Source organism: Saimiri boliviensis, chromosome 21, assembly GCF_048565385.1.
Source record: "Saimiri boliviensis isolate mSaiBol1 chromosome 21, mSaiBol1.pri, whole genome shotgun sequence".
Taxonomy (NCBI): Eukaryota; Metazoa; Chordata; class Mammalia; order Primates; family Cebidae; genus Saimiri; species Saimiri boliviensis.
The window spans coordinates 22,176,781-22,203,796 of NC_133469.1; the positions used below are offsets into that span (position 1 = coordinate 22,176,781).

Sequence of the window (27,016 nt, forward strand, 5' to 3'; positions counted from 1 at the left end):
TTTGGTCCCATTATTATTATTATTTTCTGGAGATGGAGTCTCACTCTGTTGCCCAGGCTGGAGTACAGTGACGCGATCTTGGCTCACTGCAACCTCCGCCTGCCAGATTCAAGCAGTTCTCTACGTCAGCCTCTTGAGTAGCTGGGATTATAGGCGCCTGCTACCAGACTCAGCGAACTTTTTGGTATTTTTAGTGGAGATGGGATTTCACCATCTTGGCCAGACTGGTCTTGAACTCCTGACCTCGTGATCCACCCACCTCAGCTTCCCATCGTGCTGGGATTACAGGCATGAGCCACTGCGCCTGGCCTCGTCCCATTCTTTCTTGTGCTTCATAATTCTTACTTTCGATACATTTTTATTGAGGGCCTAGAACATGTCAGGTTTTTTAGGTGCTGAGTATGAAAAGTCAAATAAGTTAAAGACAACCAGGCCAGGCGCAGTGGCTCACGCCCGTAATCCCAACACTGTGGGAGGCCAAGGTGGGGCGAATCACAAGGTTAGGAGTTTGAGACCAGTTTTGCCAATATGGTGAAATCCTGTCTCTAATAAAAATACAAAAATTAGCCGGACATGGTGGCGGGCACCTGTAATCCCAGCTACTCGGGAGGCTGAGGCGGGAGAATCGCTTGAACCTGGGAGGCTGAGGTTGCGGTGAGCTAAGATCGTGCCACTGCCCTCCAGCCTGGGCAACAAAGCAAGACTCTGTCTCATACAACAGCAACAGAAAAGGCAACTAAACTGATCGGAACAGGACTGTGCAAAAGCATGCCTTGGGCACACAGAGCAAATACGTGTAAATGAGACTTGGATTAAGAGTGGATTCCCTGGCCGGGCGTGGTGGCTCAAGCCTGTAATCCCAGCACTTTGGGAGGCCGAGGCGAGTGGATCATGAGGTCAAGAGATCGAGACCATCCTGGTCAACATGGTGAAACCCCGTCTCTATTAAAAATACAAAAAAAATTAGCTGGGCATGGTGACACGTGCCTGTAATCCCGGCTACTCAGGAGGCTGAGGCAGGAGAATTGCCTGAACCCAGGAGGCGGAGGTTGCGGTGAGCCGAGATCGCGCCATTGCACTCCAGCCTGGGTAACAAGAGCGAAACTCCGTCTCAAAAAAAAAAAAAAAAAGAATTCCTTAATGTCATCAAATTTCAAATTTCCATAGCCCTCCCCACATTTTGCAATTTGTTTAAATTCACGTTCAGATAAAGTCCATATGTTAAAAATGGTATGTTCTTCTAATTTTTTTTTTCCTTTCTTCCTGAGACGGAGTCTCTGTCGACCAGGTTGGAGTGCAGTGGTGCGATCTTGGCTCACTGCAACCTCTACCTTCTGGGTTCAAACGTTTCTCCTGCTTCAGCCTCCCAAGTAGCTGGGACTACAGGCATGTGCCACCACACCCAGCTAATTTTTGTATTTTTAGTAGACTCGGGACATGGCCAGGCCGGTCTTGAACTCCTGACCTCAAGTGATCTGCCACCTCAGCCTCCCAAAGTGTGGGGATTACAGGCATGAGTCACCCTGCCCAGCCTAAATTATTTTTTTATTGTGTAGGTTTCCCCTTTTTCTTGCGGTTTGTTTTAGAAAAACCAGGTCTCGTTGCCGGGCGCGGTGGCTCAAGCCTGTAATCCCAGCACTTTGGGAGGCCAAGGCAGGTGGATCACGAGGTCGAGAGATCAAGACCATCCTGGTCAACATGGTGAAACCCCGTCTCTACTAAAAATACAAAAAAACTAGCTGGGCGTGGTGGCGTGTGCCTGTAATCCCAGCTTCTCAGGAGGCTGAGGCAGGAGAATTGCCTGAACCCAGGAGGCGGAGGTTGCGGTGAGCCGAGATCGCGCCATTGCACTCCAGCCTGGGCAACAAGAGCGAAACTCTGTCTCAAAAAAAAAAGAAAAAAGAAAAACCAGGTCTCTCTTTTTCTGTAGATTTTCCCAGTTTGGAAGTTGCTGATTTGTCTCCATTGAATCATTTAACATGTTCTTCTGTTTCCTCTATGTTGATAAATTGGTGGTTAAATTTGATAAAATTCAGACTTATTTTCGGGGAACACAAATACGTAATAGACATGATGGAAGTAGTGCACGTAATGTCTGCTGTCTCTGAGATGTGAGCAGCTCTCGATGGTTATTAGCCAGATCCTAGATACGTTGTCTCCAGGGCTTGCACGGTAGCATAGCGACGTTTTTAACGTTAGTACCTTCAAAGTGCACAGTACTTATTCAATAGTGATAGTTTAAATTCTGGTCATTCCTTCTTCAAAGATAACTGGAGTATCTTTATAAAGAGAAACTTCTTTTTTTTTTTTTTTGAGACGGAGTTTCGCTCTTGTTACCCAGGCTGGAGCTCAATGGCGTGATCTCGGCTCACCGCAACCTCCGCCTCCTGGGTTCAGGCAGTTCTCCTGCCTCAGCCTCCTGAGTAGCTGGGATTACAGGCACACGCCACCATACCCAGCTAATGTTTTGTGTTTTTAGTAGAGACGGGGTTTCACCATGTTGACCAGGATGTTCTCGATCTCTCGACCTCGTGATCCATCCGCCTCGGCCTCCCAAAGTGCTGGGATTACCGGCTTGAGCCACCGCCCGGCCTTATAAAGAGAAACTTCTTGTCAAACATTTGATTATCCTGAGATACAGTTCAAATAAGTCAGGCAAGATAAAAGCATAATGATTTCTCCCCTTATTTCAAAATAAAAATTTTCGAAATACTGAGTTTGTTCCTAGCGAAAAAGTTTTTTTCTTTCCTTCTTCCCTCCCTTTCTTCTCTTTCCTTCCTTCCTTCTTTCTTTTCTTTCTTTCTTTCCAGAAATGGTCTCCATATGTTGCCAAGGCTGGTCTCAAACTCCTGGGCTTGAAGATCCTCTTGCCATAGCCTGTAAAAGTGCTGGGATTACAGGTGTGAGTCACTGCACCCAGCTGAGAAAGCTCGTATTTTTATTAGTGGACATTTAGAATAGAGGCGTGCGTGCGTGCGTGTGTGTGTGTGTGTGTGTGTGTGTGTGTGTGTAAAGGCGGCAGAGTCATCTGGGAATGCTCAGGGAACAGGCATGGTGGGTAATGTGCTCAAGAGAGACAAATGTTTGGAGTGACCTCGCGGAGAACAGTAGAGGGCTTGTGGAGCTTGCTTGACGTTGGAGATAGCTTATAGTGGTACCAGTGTACATGTGTGAGTCTATTGTTCATTTCTCTTTTCTAGTACTCAGATAACTGCGTAGGAGAAAAATGCAATAATTGTTCATCGGGGTTGTGATTTTGCATGGAGGCGTAAAAGATTGTTGCAGTAGAGGAGAATCTGGAGTAACGGGGACAATGACCAGAGTGACTGGTCACGGTGGCGGGGCGGTGGTCTAGGGTGGATTTGGAGGGGAATTTTCTGCACGGTGCTTGGTATAGTATTTAAAGAAGGTCCTCAGTAAGTACATGGTAGACTTAATAGCTGACGGGAACTTAACAGATTGGAAGAAAATACAGTATTACCTGGACTAGACATTCCAGTGTGGTCAGAATAGGTATTTTGTATATGAATGACATGTGACATAGATAAAAGACAGGAGGTGAGAATTTGAGAGCAGAGCGTATGAAGAGCTCGCAGGGACGTGGGGCACGGTGGCTCACACCTGGAATCCCAGCACTTTGAGAGGCCAAGGTGGTCAGACCACTCGAGGCCAAGAGTTCAAGACCAGCCTGGCCAACATGGCCAAACCCCATGTCTACCAAAAAGAAAAAAAAGATCTCACAGGGACAGCATCTCTGGATTAGCTTATACAGAGTCAGTTTTGTCAGTGGGGTGCTACAGTTGTGTGGACGTGACGTGGAAGATAAAAAGTACAGCGCCTGATGAGTTCTGAGTAAGGATTTCCCAGTCCTTCAGGCTGATGGTGGGAGGGAGAGAAGGAGGTTACAACTCCTTATACGGAAACAGGTAGGTTGGTGAGTAACAGGGAGCAGCGGAGAATTAGAGCTTGATTGGACGAGTCTCACGATGGTTTCATTCGTGGTGAGAGCGGCAGTAAGAAGTCCCATATGGCCCGTGGAAGAATAAGCCACTATGAGTGCAGGCTCCAGGGAAGGACTTTCTCCTTAGGAGAAAAATAGTTTAGTTAGGACAGAGAGTTGGAGAGTATTGCCAAATCGCTATGCATAGAGGTTAAACCAGTTTCTATTCCCGCCAACAGCGTACGAGGGTCTTCGTTTCCTATAAGGGATATTCTTTCTTTTCTTTTTTTTTTTTTTTTTTGAGACGGAGTTTCGCTCTTGTTACCCAGGCTGGAGTGCAATGGCGCGATCTCGGCTCACCGCAACCTCCGCCTCCCGGGTTCAGGCAATTCTCCTGCCTCAGCCTCCTGAGTAGCTGGGATTACAGGCACGTGCCACCATGCCCAGCTAATTTTTTGTATTTTTAGTAGAGACGGGGTTTCACCATGTTGACCAGGATGGTCTCGATCTCTCGACCTCATGATCCACCCGCCTCGGCCTCCCAAAGTGCTGGGATTACAAGCTTGAGCCACCGCGCCCGGCCGGGATATTCTTTCTTTACCACAGGGCTGATGATAGTTTTCCTTTGTATTAGATTTACGGTTGGTACACTGGAACTTGATTCACATCATTCTGTACGTCTGGCTTCTGAAATGCTGCCGTGACCATTTTATCTACATTACTTCGTTCCTAGGTCAGGCCTCTTACAGTTGTGAGACTTCAGGACGGTTCTATACGAAAAGTGCCCGTCACCGATGCCCGCGTCTGTGTAGTGAAATGGTGTGCACGGGCTCCTGATGAACGCTGCAAATGTGCGTGTGGAGAAGCGGTCCCACCTTTCTGCACCCTCCCTCTGTTCACACATGTCCTTTCGCCATCCTTCCATCTGGCACACTTATTCCATCTCCTAATTCTTCAAGATGCTCTATCAGCCAATTTTTCCTCCATCAGCATCACACGCAATTATCTGTAACCCTCTCCCACCTCCACCCGCACCACACACCCCAGTGCTTCTGCCTCTCAGGGTGTGATTGATTTTCCTTCTCCTTCTGCCAGCTTTCTCTCTGGGCCAGGGCATCCTGTCAGATTGCAGTGTTCCATCCTAAGCCTGCCTTGTACTGAGGTGTTTCTCAGCATCCAGCCAAGGCTGCTCTGAAAACACCCACTGGGGAGGAGAACAACGCTGCATGTCCCTGTGGGTCGTGGCTGCAGTATCTCTTGCTGTTTTTGAAAACAGCTCACTCTTTGGCTCTCAAAGGACCCCGGAAACTCATAATAGTTATGGTCAGTCATTGCCTATTATTTATACACATTGAATTATTTACCGTAATTATGCTAATGCATATCATGAAGCCAGATTAACTCTGTTAGTTTTATTTGGTCACGGCAGCATCTCGTTGGCGAGTGTGCCGTCTCTGCAGTTCCTTGTGCATGCTGCATGATCAAGTGCTTACAACTGAAAGTGAATCCTGGCGAACTTGACAGTTGAGTCGCGATCATAACTCTGATCACCCACACACATTTTGCTGGCTTCTGAATGTTAATATCTATTTTTGCTAAAGCTGGGGTCAAAAAGCAGACCCTGAAATTTGAATGCCCATTTAATCAGTCCCTTAATAAACCTTATTTCATTTAGCTCTTACAACTCTCATGTGTGTAAGATTGTTGTTTCTTTCACAGGTCAGGAAACTGAAACTTACAGTAATTAATTGAACCGTTCTGGTCTTGAGGATATTTGGTTTGGAGCGATTTCAAATGAAGAGTAATGCTTAACTCAAAAGGTTGATGGGAAGATTATCGTCTGTATGAAAAGCATTAATCATAGTGCCTGACACAGAAGTTACTGTACATACATGGTTCCTGTTCTCAGTAAACTTATGGTCTAGAACACTCCTCAAAACATTTTATCTTTCTTTGAGTGTCATCATCTCTAAAAGTGATCCGTTTCCTCTGGAGCCATAGCATAAAATTATTTGCATGTAGATCTTGAATAACCACTACCAGTTCCTTGCTTTTCTATGCTGCTGTTTGACCTGAATTCAATACATTGAAATAGGAGTATAGAAAAGTTTATTTATATTTTGAATGGTATCATTGGAGCACTACATAAAATGGAGAAAAAAAGACGAAAATGGTAGTTCTTATTGATGCCTGTTGTACCATCAAACACATTTTCTGGTCTCCCTTGTTATTTTTTCATAGATCTTTTGGGGGAGGGGTGTGGGTGATTGAGACACATTCACAAGCCGTACAATTAGCTCATTTAAAGCATACGGTTCAGCGGTTTTCGTATATTTAGAGTGCGCAGCCATCACCACGGTCCATTTCAGAACATTTTCATCACCCCAAGCCCCCAACCCCTTTAGCAGGCACACTCAGTTTTTTCTCCGTCCTCCGGAAACCACTAACCTTTGTGCCTGGATGGATTTGCCACTCTGGACCTTTCTTGCAAGTGGAATTCTGCAGTCACACTGTGGCCCTCTGCGCCGGGTGTTCTCACTTGGCAGAGTGTTTTTGTGGTTTATTTACATTGTAGCAGGTAGTCGTACTTCGTTCCTTTACTGCCAGATACTACTCCATTACATGGCTAATGCCACATTTGGTCCATCTCTTCATCAGTTGTTGGATATTTCGGTTGTTTCTACTTTTCGGTTATTAACGCATAATACTGCTGTGAATAGTCCTTTAAAAGTTGTTGGTGTGCTCCTGGGTTTTTGTTTCTCTTGGGTTTATATCTAGTTGAATTTCCAGGTCATATCATTACTGTGTTTAACCTCTTCAGGAACTGCCAGACTTTTCCAGAGTCACTGTGTGACTTTACGTTCTCACCAGCAGGGTCTGAGGATTCCAGTGCTTCCACTTCCTCGCTAACATTTGATTTTTGTTTTCTTAAGAGACAAGGTTTTCTTCTGTTGCACGGGCTGGAATGCCATGACGTCATCAAAGCTCACTGCAGCCTCCAACTCCTGAGCTCAAGCAGCCCTCCCACTTTAGCCTCCTGAGTACCTAGGACTGCAGGCGCCACCGTGCCCAGCTAATTTTCATGTTTCGTTATCATTCTCCCACCTCACCCTTCAATTACAGGTGTGAGCCACCACACCTGGCCCTATCTGTCTTTCTGAGTGTGGGTTTAACAGAGACTTTTCCATGTCAGTGTGGGTGACAGCCAGATGCTTTATTGTTACTGGTAAATACAACACATGCTGTATGGTATTTTTCCGATAAATTTCTATGCGTGCGCTCTACCACGAAGCTACATCCCCACCTCATGTGCTGGGTTTTTGGTTGCCTCAGCAGTGCGCTGATTTTTGGGTGGAATGCTTCTGTCATTGGCAAACTGGAGAGTTAATTCTTTGAACCGATATGGACAGTATCACTTTCTGGTTAAAGTCGGTATGTGTGTGAAGAAGGCCTCATATTGCTGTTTATAAAAAATCTTTAGGCCGGGTGCGGTGGCTGAAGCCTGTAATCGCGGCACTTTGGGAGGCCGAGGTGGGTGGATCACGAGGTCAAGAGATCGAGACCATCCTGGCCAACACGGTGAAACCCCGCCTCTACTAAAAATACAAAAAAAAGCCGGGCGCGGTGGCTCAAGCCTGTAATCCCAGCACTTTGGGAGGCCGAGGCGGGTGGATCACGAAGTCAAGAGATCGAGACCATCCTGGTCAACATGGTGAAATCCCGTCTCTACTAAAAATACAAAAAATTAGCTGGGCGTGGTGGCGTGCGCCTGTAGTCCCAGCTACCCGGGAGGCTGAGGCAGGAGAATTGCTTGAACCCAGGAGGCGGAGGTTGCAGTGAGCCGAGATCGCGCCATTGCAGTGAGCCGAGATCGCGCCATTGCACTCTAGCTTGGTGCCTGGCGATCGAGTGAGACTCTTGTCTCAAAAAAAAAAAAAAAAAAAAATCTTTAAAAAAACACTTTTCATATGAAGTCTGTCCCAATGATAGTGGATAGATTTTGAAGGAGTGCTGTTAGTGTCATACCCAGCTTGGGGAATGTTTATGTGTAGAACTGATAAAGGCATTTTAAAGGTTGTCAGTAACACGTGTCATCTCAAACCATTATGTTGATTTGGTCAAAGAAGTTAACATTAAGGATTGGAGTTACATGATATCCGGTCATCACGTTGTTTCGGTCTTTGTTTCTTTGTTATTGTTGTTTCAACAGACTCTGGCTCTGTTGTCCAGGCTGGAGTGCAGGGCCTGGATCACTGCTTATGGCAGCTTTGACCTCTTGGGCTCAAGCAATTGTCCCACCTCAGCCTCCCCAGTAGCTGGGACTACAGGTGCACACCGCCGTGCTGAGTTTTGCATTTTTTGTAGATACAGGATATTTCTGTGTTCCCCAGGCTGGTCTCGAACTCTAGAACTCAAGCGATCTGTCCACCTCGCCCTCCCGAAGTCCTGGAATTACCAGCCTGAGCCACCGTGCCCAGCCTCCGACAGGATATTTGGGTATTTTACTGTGAATATCCAAATACAGTTTAATACATTATCAAGGAGGCGCTGTTGCTGAAAATCGGTTCTTTTGTGGGGAGATGATGAAAAAAGCTTCACTATTATGATGGTTTGTGCAATATACAACCTGTTTCTGTAATAAAATGTCATGGTTTGGGGACAAGAGGAGCGAATCTAAAAAGATTTCTTAAAACGGTAGTAATGAAAAATAGGTTGAGAAATAGTTCCCTAGTGCATAACACAGATGCTAGAATATAACCAACGTCACTAGAGATGATTTCGTCAGACCTTTTCCCCTGATGTTTCAAAGTAAGGCACAGAGTCAGGTAACTTATTTTGTTAGCTAAGTAGTACCTCCTATGTGTGAAGCCGCTTTTCTATCCATGAAGGTTAAAAAAAAAAAAAAAAAGCCTTTTGCTTCTCTTGGGAGAACATGGTGTGACTGTTGTTCTGTGAAGGTGAGAGGCCACCCACGTAAGTCAGCTTGAGCAGAGGCGGGGACGGGTCCAGGAGAGCGTAAGCTGGCGTGCAGACCCACTCTTCGAGGCAACTGTGGTGGAATTTAGTTGCTTGAAATGCAGTTTCCGAGGCCGGGTTCTGGAGACTCTGATGCAGGCAGCCCAAGAATCTTGCTTTAGGATTCGCTGCTTTGCAGGGTGGCGGTAGACATTCTTCAGGGCAAACACTTAACTTTTCTTTTTGGACATTAACCCATGAGATTGTTGCTTTAATGACTTTCCTAGCAGTCTGGAAATAAGTTCACCCCAACCATGGATTAGAGCCCCCTCCCCACCCCGTAGCTAAGCTGTCTCTCCTGTCCTATGTTCTGTTTGTATTTTCTTGAGTACTCTCTCTGTGTAGTCATTTTGGGGGTGGGATGCCTTTACTGTTCAGAATAAAGGCGGTGAGTGTCGTCTTTTTACCTAGTCAGAAAGTATTTTGTTAAATCCTGGGTGTTACAGTGAAAGGCTAGTGTGAAGTCAGCGGGGACTTGAGGAGAGCAGCCAGCATCATCTGGGACCCATGGAAAGAGAGGATGGAACACATCAAGTCCACACTCACCTGCTACTCATTCATGTTGTAGAGCTGCTGTCAAAAAAACAAGCAGACGCCTGCAGGGCCAGACAGGTACCTTAATGAAGGCGATGGGGCCTGATGTGCAGTCGATAAGCTGGGGGACCCGTGTGCAGTACAAGAGGCAGCCGCCTGATAGTGCCAGCCGAGTCACGAAGAACTGTGAATCAGTCAGACCTGATTTTTTTTTTTTTTTTATGTTGGATAACCAGTGACAAACAAGCCAGATTGAAGACCAAAGCAAGCATTGCTGCCCGCTACTGGTTTACTAGTTTCTGATGCATTCCATGAAACTGACTAGTCCATGAACAGGAATTTGCTTATATGTGTAAGACTCGCCAGGCGCGGTGGCTCAAGCCTGTAATCCCAGCACTTTGGGAGGCCGAGGCGGGTGGATCACGAGGTCGAGAGATCGAGACCATCCTGGTCAACATGGTGAAACCCCGTCTCTACTAAAAAAGTGCAAAAAATTAGCTGGGCATGGTGGCACGTGCCTGTAATCCCAGCTACTCGGGAGGCTGAGGCAGGAGAATTGCCTGACCCCAGGAGGCGGAGGTTGCGGTGAGCCGAGATCGCGCCATTGCACTCCAGCCTGGGTAACAAGAGCAAAACTCCGTCTCAAAAAAAAAAAAAAAAAAAAAAAGACTCAGACCTTGACAGAAAGATTGGAAAGGAAGGGAGAATTTGGAGACCGGGTTGTATAATTGCAAGATCACACTTTTGTGAATTGCTCATGGGAATGGCTCGGGCTCAAGGTGAGATCTGTGATGCAGTGTCTCTTCTCTCTAAGTTTCGGAAACCCTGAGCGCCTCTTGAATTGTGTAACCTGACAAGAAGGATGTCTGGGGAATTAGGAAGCCCTGTTTTTGTTTGCTCCAGTGAAAATTCTGGCCAGGCCGCAAACATTTTTCCTGCGGTAGCCTCCCGAGAGCTCTGTTAATTCTCAAAAACAAACAATCAAACCAATGGGAGCAGGAGCTTCCGGCTCAATCCAGTGAAACTGATTTTTCTCACAGTCATCCTGTTCCTTAGATTATATACAGTGTCTCTCTGGCCAAATTAAACGAGTACATTAGATGTTCTAAAACAAACTGTAATAAATTAGATTTGAGGGTCATAGCTATGATTTATCAGTTGTCCTCCAAGGGTACTAGGCAAAGCCAAGATAAATTCTGAGCTTTAGTTTCTTGATAGACCATTTGCCGTCAGCTTAAATTACGTCACCTTCAGCCCAGTCTTAAGTCAGCGTTTAAATAAAGTTCTATGCACAATTAATACAACACAGTGCTTCTGTGAATAGCAACAACATTAGCTGTCTCTAGTTCACGAAACAAGAAACTGGGTGGTGGGTTGCCTGTCCCACCTTTGACTTGTAAACCTCCTTAATGGTCTCTCATCAGACGCTTCAGCTGCCAGAGTACCCCTTCTGAATCCACCAGCTACCCTTTGGGAAACTGCTTTTGTACTACCAATTCTGACCGTCGAGGTGCCTCTGTGCCTACTTCTGAAATGCCCGTGCAGGGCTGACTTGAGTTTGTCACCAGGGAGTTTTCCCCAGACAGGGAAGTCCTGCCGGACCAGTATCAGTCCTCGGTCGGGAATAGGTTATATAAATAGTGGGCGCTCACACTCTGGAGGAGGGGGCGAAGGAGAAGAACGGTAAGTGTTGGGCCCCAGATGTGAACGCCCACTGTTTCTGTCTCAGGGTCATTCACGTTTCCTTCAGTGAGCTCAGCCTTGGGTTCTTGCCCCTCTGGCTTTCAGGCCTGAGTCAGCAATCTTCGGGCAGGAGCTGGGGTGGGGCAAGGGATTTGGGATTTTCTGTCATCCCCGGGTGAATGAATGAGGTAATAGGAGAGCAGCACCTTCTGAAGCTGGAGAATGGGTTGTGGACGGTGAAAACTTCCCTCCTCAAATCCCAGTGACTTGGGGAGAGCCGGCCTCTGCCAGGGCTCTGCAGCTCTCGGAGATGCTGTTGGCTCGTCTGGTGTGTGTTTCCAGTTCTCTGCTTGAGTGTTTGTGCGTCTGCTGGTCCGCCTTCCCTGACTTCGCCTTCCCCCTGGGCCCCCTAAATGAGATACATTCCCCCTCTGCTCCCAGACGTCTCCATCTCCTCGTCCCCTGACAGAGCAATCATTTATCAAGTTGTTTCACGCGTTGTCGGGAGGGGGGCCCCGGGGACTCAAGTTTGTTTCGTCCCTTTGTTGAAGCGCCGCAGGATCAGCCAGCTTCGTCTCCAGCCAACTGCTGGGAGTTGCCGGACTGGAGGAGCAAGTGTTAAAGGGGCCGCCTTTCATTCACTTGCTGTGACTTCAGCCTTTCCATTTAAATTCCAGCTTATTGGAACTCACACACATACACTTCCTTGATGTGTTTTGGATCATATGATACTTCTTTTTCATCATGTACCTTCCCACCCATACCATCATCGAGGACCTGAAATCGATTTTTAATAGTCTCTCATTGTAGACATATTTCGTAAGGAGTTCCTACTTTTTTATGACTTCTTTTTGGATGAAGCTTTGACTTACCAAGGTGTTCACTGGCCATAGAAATTTCTAAATGGTATAGGGTTAAAAAAAAGGTGTTTAAAGTTTGTCAGACTTGAAAATGCAAGGTGAATATCACTGCTTTTCACTAGGAGTGATGCCGGTTTTCCCTAAGTGTCTACAAAGATGAAAGAAAAATTTCCTTGACTTCAAGGATGTATAGTGTGAATGCTAACCGATGTTGACCATGAATTCGAAAGCTGGATGTCACTTACTGTAATTTAATAATTTAAAAGGACAAAGTGTCCTTTGTGGAGTAATAGAAATGAGACTTAAATGTTAATGAAAATTGTTTTCTGTGATTTAGGAGTATTTCCTCCCAATATTTTATTATGAAAACTTTCAAATGAACAGAAAAGTTGAAAGGATTGTACACTATATTTTGGGTTTTAAAAATGCATTTCTTTAACAAGCCAAATAAAACATGCAGCATTATCACAGTGCATTGTAAAGCAGTGCTTGGAAGCTAAACAACAGAAATGTCCCAGATGTCACGCGTTACAAACAGAACATTTCTAAAATGAGTCCCTTTCAACCTGAGCAGGGCTTATCTTGTGTTTACTGTAGACAAGCTGTATAGTATCGAGAAGTGTGGTGGGGAAAATGTTCTCCCTTCTCATCACGTGTCTTAGCTTGAAAATATTCGACCACTTTGATCAGGCTTGTCTACTGAAAAGTAGTTTATAATGAGAGTAAATTGTCCTTAGCGCCATGTATATGGAGTCTCTTAAAACAACTTAACATCAAAATGAGCCCAAAATGTTTTCCTATAAGGCAGGCTTGTCCAGCCCACGCCCCGCAGGCCGCACTCAGCCCAGGACGGCTTTGAATGAGGCCCAACACAAATTTATAAAGTTTCTTAAAACATTACGAGATTTTTTTTTTTTTTCAAGTTCATCAGCTGTGATTAGTGTTAGTGTATGTTACGTGTGGCCCAAGACAATTTTTCTTCTTCCGCTGTGGCCCAGGAAAGCCAAAAGATTGAACAACCCTGACATCAGGTCCGTCCTTATTATGGGGGTGATTTTCAGCTGAAAAACAATTGCGTTAATTCTTACTAATTGTTCACAGTGAAATTGTACATGGCTAAGAACATTTCTTCTTTTCTTTTTTTTAATACTGTTTGGCTGGACATGGTGCTGGGGGAGGCCAAGGTGGGAGGATCACTTGGGGCCAGGACTTGGAGAGCAGGCTGGGTAACAAAGTGAGACCCCATCTCTACACGGTTTTTTAAGTATGTATATATCTATATCTACTATAGATATATACATATATATAAAAGCAAGAAGGCCTTGCATTAATTCTGAATTTTTTTTTTTTTTTTTTTGAGACGGAGTTTCGCTCTCATTACCCAGGCTGGAGTGCAATGGCGCGATCTCGGCTCACCGCAACCTCCGCCTCCTGGGTTCAGGCAATTCTCCTGCCTCAGCCTCCCGAGTAGCTGGGATTACAGGCACGCGCCACCATGCCCAGCTAATTTTTTGTATTTTTAGTAGAGACGGGGTTTCACCATGTTGACCAGGATGGTCTCGATCTCTTGACCTCGTGATCCACCCGCCTCGGCCTCCCAAAGTGCTGGGATTACAGGCTTGAGCCACCGCGCCGGGCCAATTCTGAAAATTAATATGTACTACTTGCTAGATATTTTTCTAGCAATGAATAAAACACATAAAAATCCATTTGGAGTGTTACAGCTCTTTTAGAATTTGTCTAGCAGGCTTTCCGGTTTTTGCCAGAAAGCCCTATATTAAATTAAAAATAAAAAATCCTTTTGGAACATGAGTTCCGTGGGAGAAGAAACACTTTTTATTTTTTATTTTTTTGATGTTCTGTATAGCAAATATTGGCAAGTTATTTCTGTAAAGGGTCAGATATTAAATATTTAGACTTGGAGTGCCAGGTGATTTCTATTGCACCTGCTGAACATACTACAGAAACGGATGGGCAAGGCTGTGTTGCGGTAAAGATTTATTTATACCAATAGGTGGTGGTACACCCTAGCTTACTAACCTCCCATTCTAAGGTGTAAAAATAACATGGACAAGCAACAGATTTAAGAAAGAAGCGTTGGCAAAGCGGATGACAGAGAATACCGTCAAATACAAACAGCCCGGTGAAACGGTGGGCGAAGGATATGAATAGGCAGTAAGTCACAAAAGAATACATCTTAATGACCAAAAAAAGACCCGCAAAGATCTGACCGGCAAAAATTATTAAGTAATATCTATGATTGGAAAAGAAAGGGAATGCTCTTAGATGTTACTAAAAAACATCAAACTGAGGCAGTCTTTTGAAAAACAATCTGGTAATACTTATTAAAATGTCAAATACATAAATATATGTACTCTGGGCCGGGCGCAGTGGCTCACGCCCGTAATCCCAGCACTTCGGGAGGCCGAGGCGGGTGGATCACGAGGTCAAGAGATCGAGACCATCCCGGTCGACATGGTGAAACCCCATCTCTACTAAAAACACAAAAAATCAGCTGAGCATGGTGGCGCGTGCCTGTAATCCCAGCTACTCAGGAGGCTGAGGCAGGAGAATTGCCTGAACCCAGGAGGCGGAGGTTGCGGTGAGCCGAGATCGCGCCATTGCACTCCAGCCTGGGTAACAAGAGCGAAACTCCGTCTCAAAAAAAAAAAAAAAAAAAAAAAAAAAAAAGGGTGTGTGGGTGTGGGTGTGGGTGTGGGTGTGTACTCTGATTGCTCCAGTGATGCCAGTCCTGGAATTGTAATCGATGAGGGCAAAAGCAACTACTGTGCAATGGCACGTGGACAAAGAAGGCTATTGTAGCGTGGTTCTCCGTGGCCTAAAGTGGAAAACGGTGAAAGCCCGTCAGCGGCAGAGTGGCTGAGTAGGATGTTAGCGGGACACCGTGGAATATTAGCTCACCTTCTAATAGAACGCAAGGGAGCCACACTATCCCACTCGACTTGGAGGGATTTGCATGAGAGAGAAAATGCATAGGCTGGCACGGGGAGTATCAGTCTGTTAGAGAGGCCTGTGCCCGTGTGTCGATGCATGTGTCTGCATGTATGTATATATGAATGGGATTGATTGCATTGAGAAAAACAAGAATTACACTTGTTTGTATATAAGTGGAGTTAGTACGGCGTTGAAAAAAGGAAAAAAATTGTATACAGACAGCCCCAGAATGAACAGCGTGATTGCTTTTTGAATGTATGTAAAACTGTGTTGGGGGGGAGTCTGTATTTATTCACTTTTTTTAAAAGGAAAAGCTAAAATAGTCATCAGTCATTCAGCCTTCATCAGCTGAAAGATTTGTCAGAGGGCTTCCTAGCTCCCGTGACGTTGTGAAATAGGCTCAGCTTTATCACGCCCCCAATTACTCGGCCTCTTTTTTGCCTTGCTGACTGGAACATGGAACTCTTTCTCTGTCTGTTATGGCACAAAAACTTTATGGAAAAGGCTGAACGTGCCTCAGAAACGACTCTCTGTAGGTTTCACTACTAAGTAAGGAGCTACAATTTGAGTTGAATTCTGGTCTGTCCTTAGACTTGCTACAGTATCCCGCTCTGTCTGAAGCCCCGTCTCTTGAAGTGAAGCTAGGACATCTCGACTGATTATTGATCTGAAATCTGACTTGAAGAAATGAAGGGGAAGATTATATAACAAAGAGGTATAAGAAAACAAAAACCTAATTTCAAGTCTCTCAACAGATTTATTAGAAACAAATGGCCGGGCGCGGTGGCTCAAGCCTGTAATCCCAGCACTTTGGGAGGCCAAGGCGGGTGGATCACGAGGTCGAGAGTTCGAGACCATCCTGGTCGACATGGTGAAACCCCGTCTCTACTAAAAATACAAAAAATCAGCTGGGCATGGTGGCACGTGCCTGTAATCCCAGCTACTCAGGAGGCTGAGGCAGGAGAATTACCTGAACCCAGGAGGCGGAGGTTGCAGTGAGCCGAGATCGCGCCATTGCACTCCAGCCTGGGTAACAAGAGCGAAACTCTGTCTCAAAAAAAAAAAAAAAAAAAAAAAAAAAAAAAAAAAGTGTGTGGGTGTGGGTGTGTACTCTGATTGCTCCAGTGATGCCAGTCCTGGAATTGTAATCGATGAGGGCAAAACAACTACTGTGCAATGGCACGTGGACAAAGAAGGCTATTGTAGCATGGTTCTCCGTGGCCTAAAGTGGAAAACGGTGAAAGCCCATCAGCGGCAGAGTGGCTGAGTAGGATGTTAGCGGCACACCGTGGAATATTAGCTCACCTTCTAATAGAACGCAAGGGAGCCACACTATCCCACTCGACTTGGAGGGATTTGCATGAGAGAGAAAATGCATAGGCTGGCACGGGGAGTGTCAGTCTGTTAGAGAGGCCTGTGCCCGTGTGTCGATGCATGTGTCTGCATGTATGTATATATGAATGGGATTGCATTGAGAAAAACAAGAATTACGCTTGTTTGTATATAAGTGGAGTTAGTACGGTGTTGAAAAAAGGAAAAAAATTGTATACAGACAGCCCCAGAATGAACAGCGTGATTGCTTTTTGAATGTATGTAAAACTGTAGGGGGGGGGAGTCTGTATTTATTCACTTTTTTTATTTTTATTTTATTTATTTATTTTTTTTGAGACGGAGTTTCGCTCTTGTTACCCAGGCTGGAGTGCAATGGCACGATCTCGGCTCACTGCAACCTCCGCCTGCTGGGTTCAAGCAATTCTCCTGCCTCAGCCTCCTGAGTAGCTGGGACTACAGGCACGCGCCACCATGCCCAGCTAATTTTTTGTATTTTTAGTAGAGACGGGGTTTCACCACGTTGACCAGGATGGTCTCGATCTCTCGACCTCGTGATCCACCCGCCTCGGCCTCCCAAAGTGCTGGGATTACAGGCTTGAGCCACCGCGCCCGGCCGTATTCACTTTTTTTTAAAAGGAAAAGCTAAAATAGTCATCAGTCATTCAGCTTCCATCAGCTGAAAGATTTGTCAGAGGGCTTCCTAGCTCCCATGACGTTGTGAAATAGGCTCACCTTTATCACGCCCCCAGTTACTTGGCCTCTTTTTTGCCTTGCTGACTGGAACATGGAACTCTTTCTCTGTCTGTTATGGCACAAAAACTTTATGGAAAAGGCTGAACGTGCCTCAGAAACGACTCTCTGTAGGTTTCACTACTAAGTAAGGAACTATAATTTGAGTTGAATTCTGGTCTGTCCTTAGACTTGCTACAGTATCCCGCTCTGTCTGAAGCCCCGTCTCTTGAAGTGAAGCTAGGACATCTCGACTGATTATTGATCTGAAATCTGACTTGAAGAAATGAAGGGGAAGATTATATAACAAAGAGGTGTAAGAAAACAAAAACCTAATTTCAAGTCTCTCAACAGATTTATTAGAAACAAATGGCCGGGCGCGGTGGCTCAAGCCTGTAATCCCAGCACTTTGGGAGGCCAAGGCGGGTGGGTCACGAGGTCGAGAGATCGAGACCATCCTGGTCAACGTGGTGAAACCCCGTCTCTACTAAAAATACAAAAAATCAGCTGGGCATGGTGGCGTGTGCCTGTAATCCCAGCTACTCAGGAGGCTGAGGCAGGAGAATTACCTGAACCCAGGAGGCGGAGGTTGCGGTGAGCCGAGATTGCGCCATTGCACTCCAGCCTGGGTAACGAGCGAAACTCCGTCTCAAAAAAAAAAAAAAAAAGAAACAAATGTGACTGCTACCCTCTCGTCCCTACCCCTCCACTCCCCTCTCAGCATGGTAATGATACAGGCATTACAGACATACCCTGTGTTTTCTGGGACTTTTTTGAAAGTAACCGAATGTTCAAGAAAGTAGTGCCTTATATCTGTTGATTATGTTTCTAATTATGTTGCTAAGATCTGACTGTCAGGCCTTACTAACACTTTTTTTTTTTTTTTTTTTTTTGATGGGTGGGGAAAATTCTCTGTTACCCAGGCTGGAGTGCAGTGGAGCCATCTCAGCTTACCACATGTGCGCCGCCTCCTGGGGTGGGTTCAAACAATTCTCCTGCCTCAGCCTCCCGAGTAGCTGGGATTACAGGCGCACACCACCACGCCCAGCTAATTTTTGTATTTTTAGTAGAGATGGAGTTTCACTATGTTGGCCAGGATGGTCTCGATCTCTTGACCTCAGGCGATCTGCCCACCTGAGCCTCTCAACGTGCTGGGATTACAGCTGTGAGCCACTGTGCCTGGCCGGTTAACACATTAAAATGGTGTGTGTTGAGGGAACAAGTGCTGGCAGTTCTTGGGAATCTGGCATGGCCCTAGGTAGATCTTTCCTGCTGGCAGATACAGGAGGAGTTTGATGGAAGGCACAACTCTAATAGTGTACTTGGCTGATCATTTAACACAGAGCCCTCAAATTTAATTTTACTTTAGCAAATAATATTTGTGTTGTAGTATGGCAGTTTTAAACCACTCACCATGATTTGTAGAGAATAATGCATCATTCATTCTACCGTGATGAAAGCTTTCTTTTAAAAAGTAGCCGGGGGTGATTGACTAGGGGTTAATTAGTTTCCCTGTGTCTGACTGTGGACCCCACCCCACTGGCTTTTGAATGAGTGAATGTTCTTCTTTTTTGAGTTTATTGCCAGAGGATGATCAGTTATCTTGAAGTCTCAGCCCTGGATCTATGAGTAGGTGGTTTTTCTAGTCTTAATAGATTATTTCTGGTTTGAAGATGTTTACATGGAAACAAGATTAAGAAAGATGATAAATAATTGGCTAAAGTGCTTTATGAAACAGAACTTTATAGAAATGTGACTAAGATGTACCTGAAGTCACCTTGTGGTGAGAATTCCGTGGAACATGTTCACGTATAAAACACAGTTTCATAAGGAAGTCATATCACACCATACTCTGTCATACGATTTCTCTCTCACAGGGAAAGGATCTGGATGTTCTCAACTTATTTCTTTGCAACAAAGGGAGGCAGACCTGTGGACTTCATTTTCATTGACTATCTTCTACTTTGAATCAAACTCAGGTCTCTTTGAAATCATACAAAGTCTGGAAGCTATTTACATTATTCACAGCTTTACCTGTTTTGAATTCAGACGAAGATGCCAAGAGGGGAAGACAGAGACCCCGAAACAGGAGCACGTTATACTGGAAGAGTTCCGTGTGAAATCCAGAATTCAGTCCCCTTAACACTATTCACTTTGGAGCTCATAGGATCCATGGTGAGAGAAACTTGGTAAAATTCAGATCAGGTCTGATGTGGTGGCTGACGCCTACCATCCCAGAACTTTGGGAGGCCAAGGTGGGGGAGGGTAACTTTGAGACCAGGAGTTGTGGAGCAGCCTGAGCAACCTAGCGACACCCCCATTTCTGCAAAAACACGTATTTTTTAAATTAGTTGGGTGTAGTTGGTGCATATCTTGTAGTCCTAGCTACTAGGGAGGCTGAGGCAGGAGGATCACTGGAGCCCAGGAGTTCAAGGCTGCAGTGAGCTTTGATCATACCACTGCACTCAAGCCTGGATGACAGAGTGAAATTCTGTCTCTTAAAAAAAAAAAAGTGCTGGGCACGGTGCCTCACACCTGTAATCCCAGCACTTTGAGAGGATGAGACTGGCAGATCACTTGAGGTCAGGAGTTCGAGACCAGCCTTGCCAACATGGTGAAACCCCATCTCTACCAAAAACACAAACATTAGCTGGGCATGTGGCAGAGGCCTGTAATTCTAGCTACTCAGGATGGTGAGGCAGGAGAATTGCTTGAACCTGGGTGGCGGAGGTTGCGGTGAGCCGAGATTATGCCACAGCATTCCAGCCTGGGTGACAGAGACAGACTCCATCACAGAAACAAACAAAAGCTGCAGCTCACTAGGCCTCATCTGAAATACTTTGATCCAGTAGGAAGCACGACAGTTTTAATTTTTAGACAGCACCCCACGTGAGTTGATTCCGGTGTGGAGACTGCACATTGTCAAATACTTTCTCTTAGTCATTGCCAAAATGAATGTCTTTATATTTTATTATGGGTTTTTTAAAAAAGGAGGCTGACAAATTATGTAGTCTTGGACTGTAACACAGATTGATTGATTGATTGATTGATTGAGACGGAGTTTCGCTCTTGTTACCCAGGCTGGAGTGCAATGGCGCGATCTCGGCTCACCGCAACCTCCGCCTCCTGGGTTCAGGCAATTCTCCTGCCTCAGCCTCCTGAGTAGCTGGGATTACAGGCACACGCCACCATGCCCAGCTGATTTTTAGTATTTTTAGTAGAGACGGGGTTTCACCATGTTGACCAGGAGGGTCTCGATCTCTTGACCTTGTGATCCACCCGCCTCGGCCTCCCAAAGTGCTGGGATTACAGGCTTGAGCCACTGCGCCGGCGATAACACAGATATATAAACTAGAGAGGCAGTGACTTGACATAGTCAGGAAACTAATCACTGTAGTGCTGGTGCCGAAACACAGCTTTCTTGATAACTCGTAAGTGCCTTTTCTAGTATATTAATAAAATCGAATCTGGTCCTGGCTTAGTAATCGTTTTCCATGAAAGTAACCTCTTTGTTTTAGAAAGGTAGAAAATATCAGTAGTGTTGCGCCGGGCGCGGTGGCTCAAGCCTATAATCCCAGCACTTTGGGAGGCCGAGGCGGGTGGATCACGAGGTCGAGAGATCGAGACCATCCTGGTCAACATGGTGAAACCCCGTCTCTACTAAAAATACAAAAAATTAGCTGGGCATGGTGGCGCGTGCCTGTAATCCCAGCTATTCAGGAGGCTGAGGCAGGAGAATTGCCTGAACCCAGGAGGCGGAGGTTGCAGTGAGCCGAGATCGCGCCATTGCACTCCAGCCTGGGTAACAAGGGCGAAACTCCGTCTCAAAAAAAAAAAAGAAAATATCAGTAGTGTTGAAGGTGATGCCTTACCGCTTTACTAGGCAAAAATGAAACTACTTTTTTTAATCTCATTTCTTTTGCGATTGTCCTTCACGTTTTTCTACTGGGTATTAGAATTTTTTTTTTTCCATGTTCATTTTAAAGAACTCCTTATGAACTAGACAACCATGTATCCCATGCTGCAATATTTTACTTACTGGCATTTTCCTTTATATTTTATTGGTGGGTCGTAGCAGGCCTTTCAAAGGATTCATCTTCTTTTTTTTTTTTTTCCCGAAAGTCTTGCTCTGTCACCCAGGCTGGAGTGCAATGACTCTATCTCGGCTCACTGCAACCTCCGCCTCCCGGGTTCAAGTAATTCTCCTGCCTCAGCCTCCCAAGTAGCTGGGATTATAGGCACTCGCCACCACACCTGGCTAATTTTTGTATTTTTAGTAGAGAGAGGGTTTCACCATGTTGGTCAGGCTGGTCTCGAACTCTTAACTTTATGATCCGCCTGTCTTGGCCTCCCAAAGTGCTCGGATTACAGGCGTGAGCCACTGCACCTGGCAGGATTCTTCTTATGATGGAATGTTTGAAAAGGCCTTCCTTATTTTAGTGTCACCTGTTTTAAGTAAATTCTTTACTCCATAAGGATTATGTGCTTGTGTGTAGTATAAGGTAGGAAGCTAACATTTTTCAGACAACCAGTTTCGTTTCATCAGTTTTTATTGATTTGAAACGCACTGTGTGTATATAAGTATATACATGTCTGTTCCATTGATCTGCTTTTATACTTAGGCCCGCCCTACCCCAGCTTAATCATAATAATGTCATATAACAGATTTTCGTATTATGTCGTATTCACCTGATATTCTTGACATAAGGTACTCATATTTTGATTTAAACCTTCAGTATTAAGTGAAGGTTTCTGGAAGTCATAAACAAGGGGTTTTTTTGTTTTTGTTTTGAGATGGTGTATTGCTCCGTCACCCAGGCTGGAGTGCACTATCACCATCTCTGCTCACTGCAACCTCTGCCTCTTGGGTTCAAGCAATCCTCATGCCTCAGCCTCCCAAGTAGCTGGGATTACAGGTGCCCGCCACCACGCCTGGCTGATTTTTGTCTTTTTAGTAGAGGCGGGTTTTCACCATCTTGGCCAGGCTGGTCTTGAACTCCTGACCTCGTGATCCACCCACCTCAGCCTCCCAAAGCGCTGAGATTACAGGTGTGAGCCACTGTGTCTGGACATAAGCAAGTTTTTTTTTTTGAGACGGAGTTTCGCTCTTGTTACCCAGGCTGGAGTGCAATGGCGCGATCTCGGCTCACCGCAACCTCCGCCTCCTGGGTTCAGGCAATTCTCCTGCCTCAGCCTCCTGAGTAGCTGGGATTACAGGCACGTGCCACCATGCCCAGCTAGTTTTTTGTATTTTTAGTAGAGACGGGGTTTCACTATGTTGACCAGGATGGTCTCGATCTCTCGACCTCGTGATCCACCCGCCTCGGCCTCCCAAAGTGCTGGGATTACAGGCTTGAGCCACCGCACCCGGCATAAGCAAGGTTTTTAAAGTTACTAGATGACATCCGTAATTCACAGGCTTTCACAGAGTCATTCACTTTTATTTTTTATTATTTTTTTTTTTCTTTGAGACGGAGTTTTGCTCTTGTTACCCAGGCTGGAGTGCAATGGCGCGATCTCGGCTCACCGCAACCTCCGCCTCCTGGGTTCAGGCAATTCTCCTGCCTCAGCCTCCTGAGTAGCTGGGATTACAGGCACGCGCCACCATGCCCAGGTAATTTTTTGTATTTTAATAGAGACGGGGTTTCACCATGTTGACCAGGATGGTCTTGATCTCTCGACCTCGTGATCCACCCGCCTCGGCCTCCCAAAGTGCTGGGATTACAGGCGTGAGCCACCGCGCCCGGCCTTAACATTTTTGCTTCATGAATGAGTCATAGGTGTTAATGGCATTTTGCTCAACTGTTTTATTTTTCAAACTTTATCTTGGAAAAAGAAACCGTTTCTTCTATTGGAAAAGTGGGACCTTTTTCTGTTCTTTCGTCACGCTCCGTTTACTTCCTGTCCAGTCTGCCAGTGGTATGTCCTGGTGTGTTTCTTTGTCCTGTTTGCTTCTGAGCGTCTCTTCCTGCCCTCTAGCTTGTTTTGAAAAAACAAACAAAAAAAACGAAACCTCTCACTAGCCATTCTGCAAATCCTGAAATTCGTAATGCCCAGGAGAGCAAGGCAGGTAGCAGGTTGGGCATCCAGTTAGAGCTGATGTGCTTTTAGGCAAGTTTCCCGTGTTTCATTTTCCTAACAGTCAGCTCTGTTGCTCTGGGCGATTTATTTCCCTGTTAAAATCCTGTTCGGCTGTAACTTGTTAGTAATTGTCATCATATTTTACATAGTTTTATTATCTGTGAAATTAATCTGAGAAGATTCAGAGAAGAAAAACGGGCGGAATCCCTTTAAGCAGCAGGAATCTTAGAGACTCCCTGGGAGCCAAGGGCAGATGGTGGAAGGCACCAGGAGGGAGGAGACAAGATCACATTTGAGTCCCAGGAGTTGACTCCTATCTCATTCTGCCCCAGAAGAGGAGAGGAGAAAAGCTTCCTGTTTAAAGAGACTTTTCGGCAGCTCCTTTGACTCCGGCATAGCAGCTCACGCCGGCAGCTAGGATGGGCCTTTCTCTGCGCTGCACCCGGACTTTCAGTTTGCTGCTCTGTGCACCTTTGAGGTCTTTAATTTTCTTTTTGAGACGGAGTTTCGCTCTTGTTACCCAGGCTGGAGTGCAATGGCGCGATCTTGGCTCACCGCAACCTCCACCTCCTGGGTTCAGGCAATTCTCCTGCCTCAACCTCCCGAGTAGCTGGGATTACAGGCACGTGCCACCATGCCCAGCTAATTTTTAGTATTTTTAGTAGAGACGGGGTTTCACCATGTTGACCAGGATGGTCTCGATCTCTTGACCTCGTGATCCACCCGCCTCGGCCTCCCAAAGTGCTGGGATTACAGGCTTGAGCCACCGCGCCCGGCCAGCACCTTTGAGGTCTTTAGAGCACTTCCGGGTGACTCCCCACTCCAAACCTTCCTGGTTTCACCTGCTTTATATTTTGAGGTTGCCTGCCAGACTTCAGGAGCCATGGAGGGGTGGGTGTCACGTCTCAGATTGGCCTGACAAGCTGAGTACAGGAAGACAGGCATAAAGGTTGATAGAGGCACAAAGATTCAGACTAAGGAAAGATTGTGAAATGTGGGACAGAAGAGAACAAAAGGAACGGAGCCAATGCTGTCAGCCAGCAGAAGGTGACGATAAAGGCACAGTTGTTTGCATCGTTCACCTTCTGATTTTGTCCACCGAGACATGAACTAAACTCTGTGGACTTCACCCTTTCTCCCCGGAATTTGCATGTGCAGGCACACGTACACACGTCGCTGGCAGGACTGGCAGCGCGCCCGGCGCTGGTTCATTGGTCTGTGGTGTCCCGTGGAGCTGAGGTTGGTTCGGTCTTCTTGTGACTCTCTCTTTCCAGCCTTGGTGGGGTTTTTTCCCAGTCTCCTTCCATAGTTGATTGCAGACAGTGAAGCGTCTGCTGGCTAATACAGATCATGTTAATTCCTCAGCTGGCAGCCGAAGCACCAGGTGGCACATGAATAAGCAACTCTTTTAGGTTGTCAGGCTGGTAAGGAGTACTTAAAAATAGGCTTGGCGAGGCCGGGCGCGGTGGCTCAAGCCTGTAATCCCAGCACTTTGGGAGGCCGAGGCGGGTGGATCACGAGGTCAAGAGATCGAGACCATCCTGGTCAACGTGGTGAAACCCCGTCTCTACTAAAAATACACACACACAAAAATTAGCTGGGCATGGTGGCGCGTGCCTGTAATCCCAGCTACTGAGGCAGGAGAATTGCCTGAACCCAGGAGGCGGAGGTTGCGGTGAGCCGAGATTGCGCCATTGCACTCCAGCCAGGGTAACAAGAGTGAAACTCCGTCTCTAAAAGATAAAAAAAAAAAGCTTGGCAAGGTGGAGTGGCTCACGCTTGTAATCCTAGCCTCGAAAAAAAGACTTAACTACCACCATCAAGCTTTCTCATGGGGGAAGTCATACAAAATGAGAAATGGCAATAGCGTGGGTAACAAGAGCGAAACTCCGTCTCAAAAAAAAAAAAAAAAAAAAAAAAAAGCTGAAATTTTGTTTTTCTCTTCATTTTGCTACTTTTATGTCCTTAAATGCTTTTGAATACCATAATACATATTAACAGTTTGGATTTGTTAGACTATTCATATACCTAATATGAAGTTAGAAGTCTGATGGTCATATGTAAGGGAAGCCTTATACTTCATGACGTAAGACCTGTAGGTTTTTATTTCCTTGAAAAGAACTTGATGCAGCCAGGCGAGTGGTGGCTCATTGCCTGTAACCTCGGCACTTTGGAAGTCTGAGGTCAGAGGATTGCTTGAGGCCAGGAGACCAGTCTAGGTCTAAAAAAATGACCCTGCCTCTAAAAAATTATAAATGAACTAATGAATTGGGTGCCGTACAGTTTAATTGGTTAAACAGCCTTGCTGTTTAAAGTACAGTCATCTTTTGGTATCCATGGGGGGTTGATTTCAGGATCTCTGTGAATACCAAAATTCCCTTGTATAAAATAGTATAGTCTTGGCATATAACCTATGCACATCCTGCTGTATGCTTTATTATTATTATTTGAGGCAGAGTCGCGCCCTCACCCAGGCTGGAGTGGAGTACAGTGGTGTAATCTCGGCTCACTGTAACCTCCACCTACCAGGTTCAGGCAGTTCTCCTGCCTCAGCCTCCTGAGTAGCTGGGACTACAGGCAGGCAGCACCATACTTGGCTAATTTTTGTATTTTTAGTAGAGAGACAAGAGTTTTGCCATGTTGACCAGGCTGGTCTCGAACTCCTGACCTCAAGTGATCTACCTGCCCCAGCCTCCCAAAGTGCTGGAGCCCCACACCTGGCCACTGCTGTATATTGTAAACCATTTCTAGATTGCACAGTGCAAATGCTGTATACATATTTGTTACACTGTGTTGGTTTTTTTATCTATATCATTTGTATTGTTTTATTCCTGAGCGTTTTTTGTTCGTGGTTGGTTGAGTCCTGTGGATGTGGAGGGCGAACTCGAACTGCCCAGTCCTTGCATCATTAGTGCCAGCATGACCTAGCAGCGTGTTAGAGATGCCTGACTCCAGACCTAGATGAATCAAAATAGACATTTAAAAAAAACTTCCATAGGTGGTTTCTGTGCACACTAAAAACCACTGTTCCGGAGCAGTACTAGTTTTATTTGATCTACACTTAAAAATCTGAAGTTGGGTGCTGGGGCGCAGGCCTGTAATTCCAGCTTTTCAGGAGGCTGAGGCAGAAGGACGGATCGATCCAGCCCAGGAGGTATCATTAGCTATGATTGTACCACTGCACTCCAGCCTGGGCGACAGAGCAAGACCCCGTCATTCATTCATTCATGTATTCAAAAATAGCAGCAATTAATAAAATAAAATCACATCTTATGCCTGGGTCCTATCCCCAGAGACTTAAAAAAGGGGCGGGGAGCACTTTAGTTTACTCATTAGAATCGAAAAAGTTAGGGGGCAGTTTTAGTGTGCAGCCAGGGTTGAGAACCATTGTTCAGGGCTGTGCTGTCCCAATGGATTCGCCACTAGCTGCTGTGTAAGTTCACCTTACTTTAAATATAAAGATTCATTCTCTACCCACGGTAGCCACATTTCAAGTGTTTTTTTTTTTTTAATGGCCTTGTGGCTTGCGGCTGTTGGGTTGGACAGTGCAAACGGAGAACAGGTACAGGTCTGTTAGAACAATTTCCATCTTAATACTTTGAGATAGTGTTGGATAACATAATTTTTTAATTTAAGGTATGGATTTACACTATTCTTAACTAGTTTTTTGGGGAAAATACAAATCGATGCTGGGAGATGAATAGACTGCAAGTAATGTCCACATTTTAGTTAAATTTCCTTTTCATGTCAAATAATGATCACTGTGCTTTTACCGTATGTAATTAAACGACCAGGATGGGAGATGTGTGTACTGCATGTCCGTGACTAAAAACAGGTTGCATACGACCGCTTTTAGCAAATTAAACAGGCGGGCTAGTGGGAACAG

General features: G+C 45.6%; 1 protein-coding gene and 1 non-coding gene across 4 annotated transcripts in view; both read left to right on the plus strand.

Annotated features, from left to right (window-relative positions):
- The window catches only part of CECR2 (CECR2 histone acetyl-lysine reader), a 178,427-nt gene that overhangs the window by 42,910 nt on the left and 108,501 nt on the right, over positions 1–27,016 (plus strand). The gene's annotated exons all lie outside the window — the stretch shown is intronic.
- Positions 13,747–13,808, plus strand: LOC120361090 (U7 small nuclear RNA). The gene has a single exon (XR_005577450.1). It is a non-coding gene; the product is annotated as a U7 small nuclear RNA (small nuclear RNA).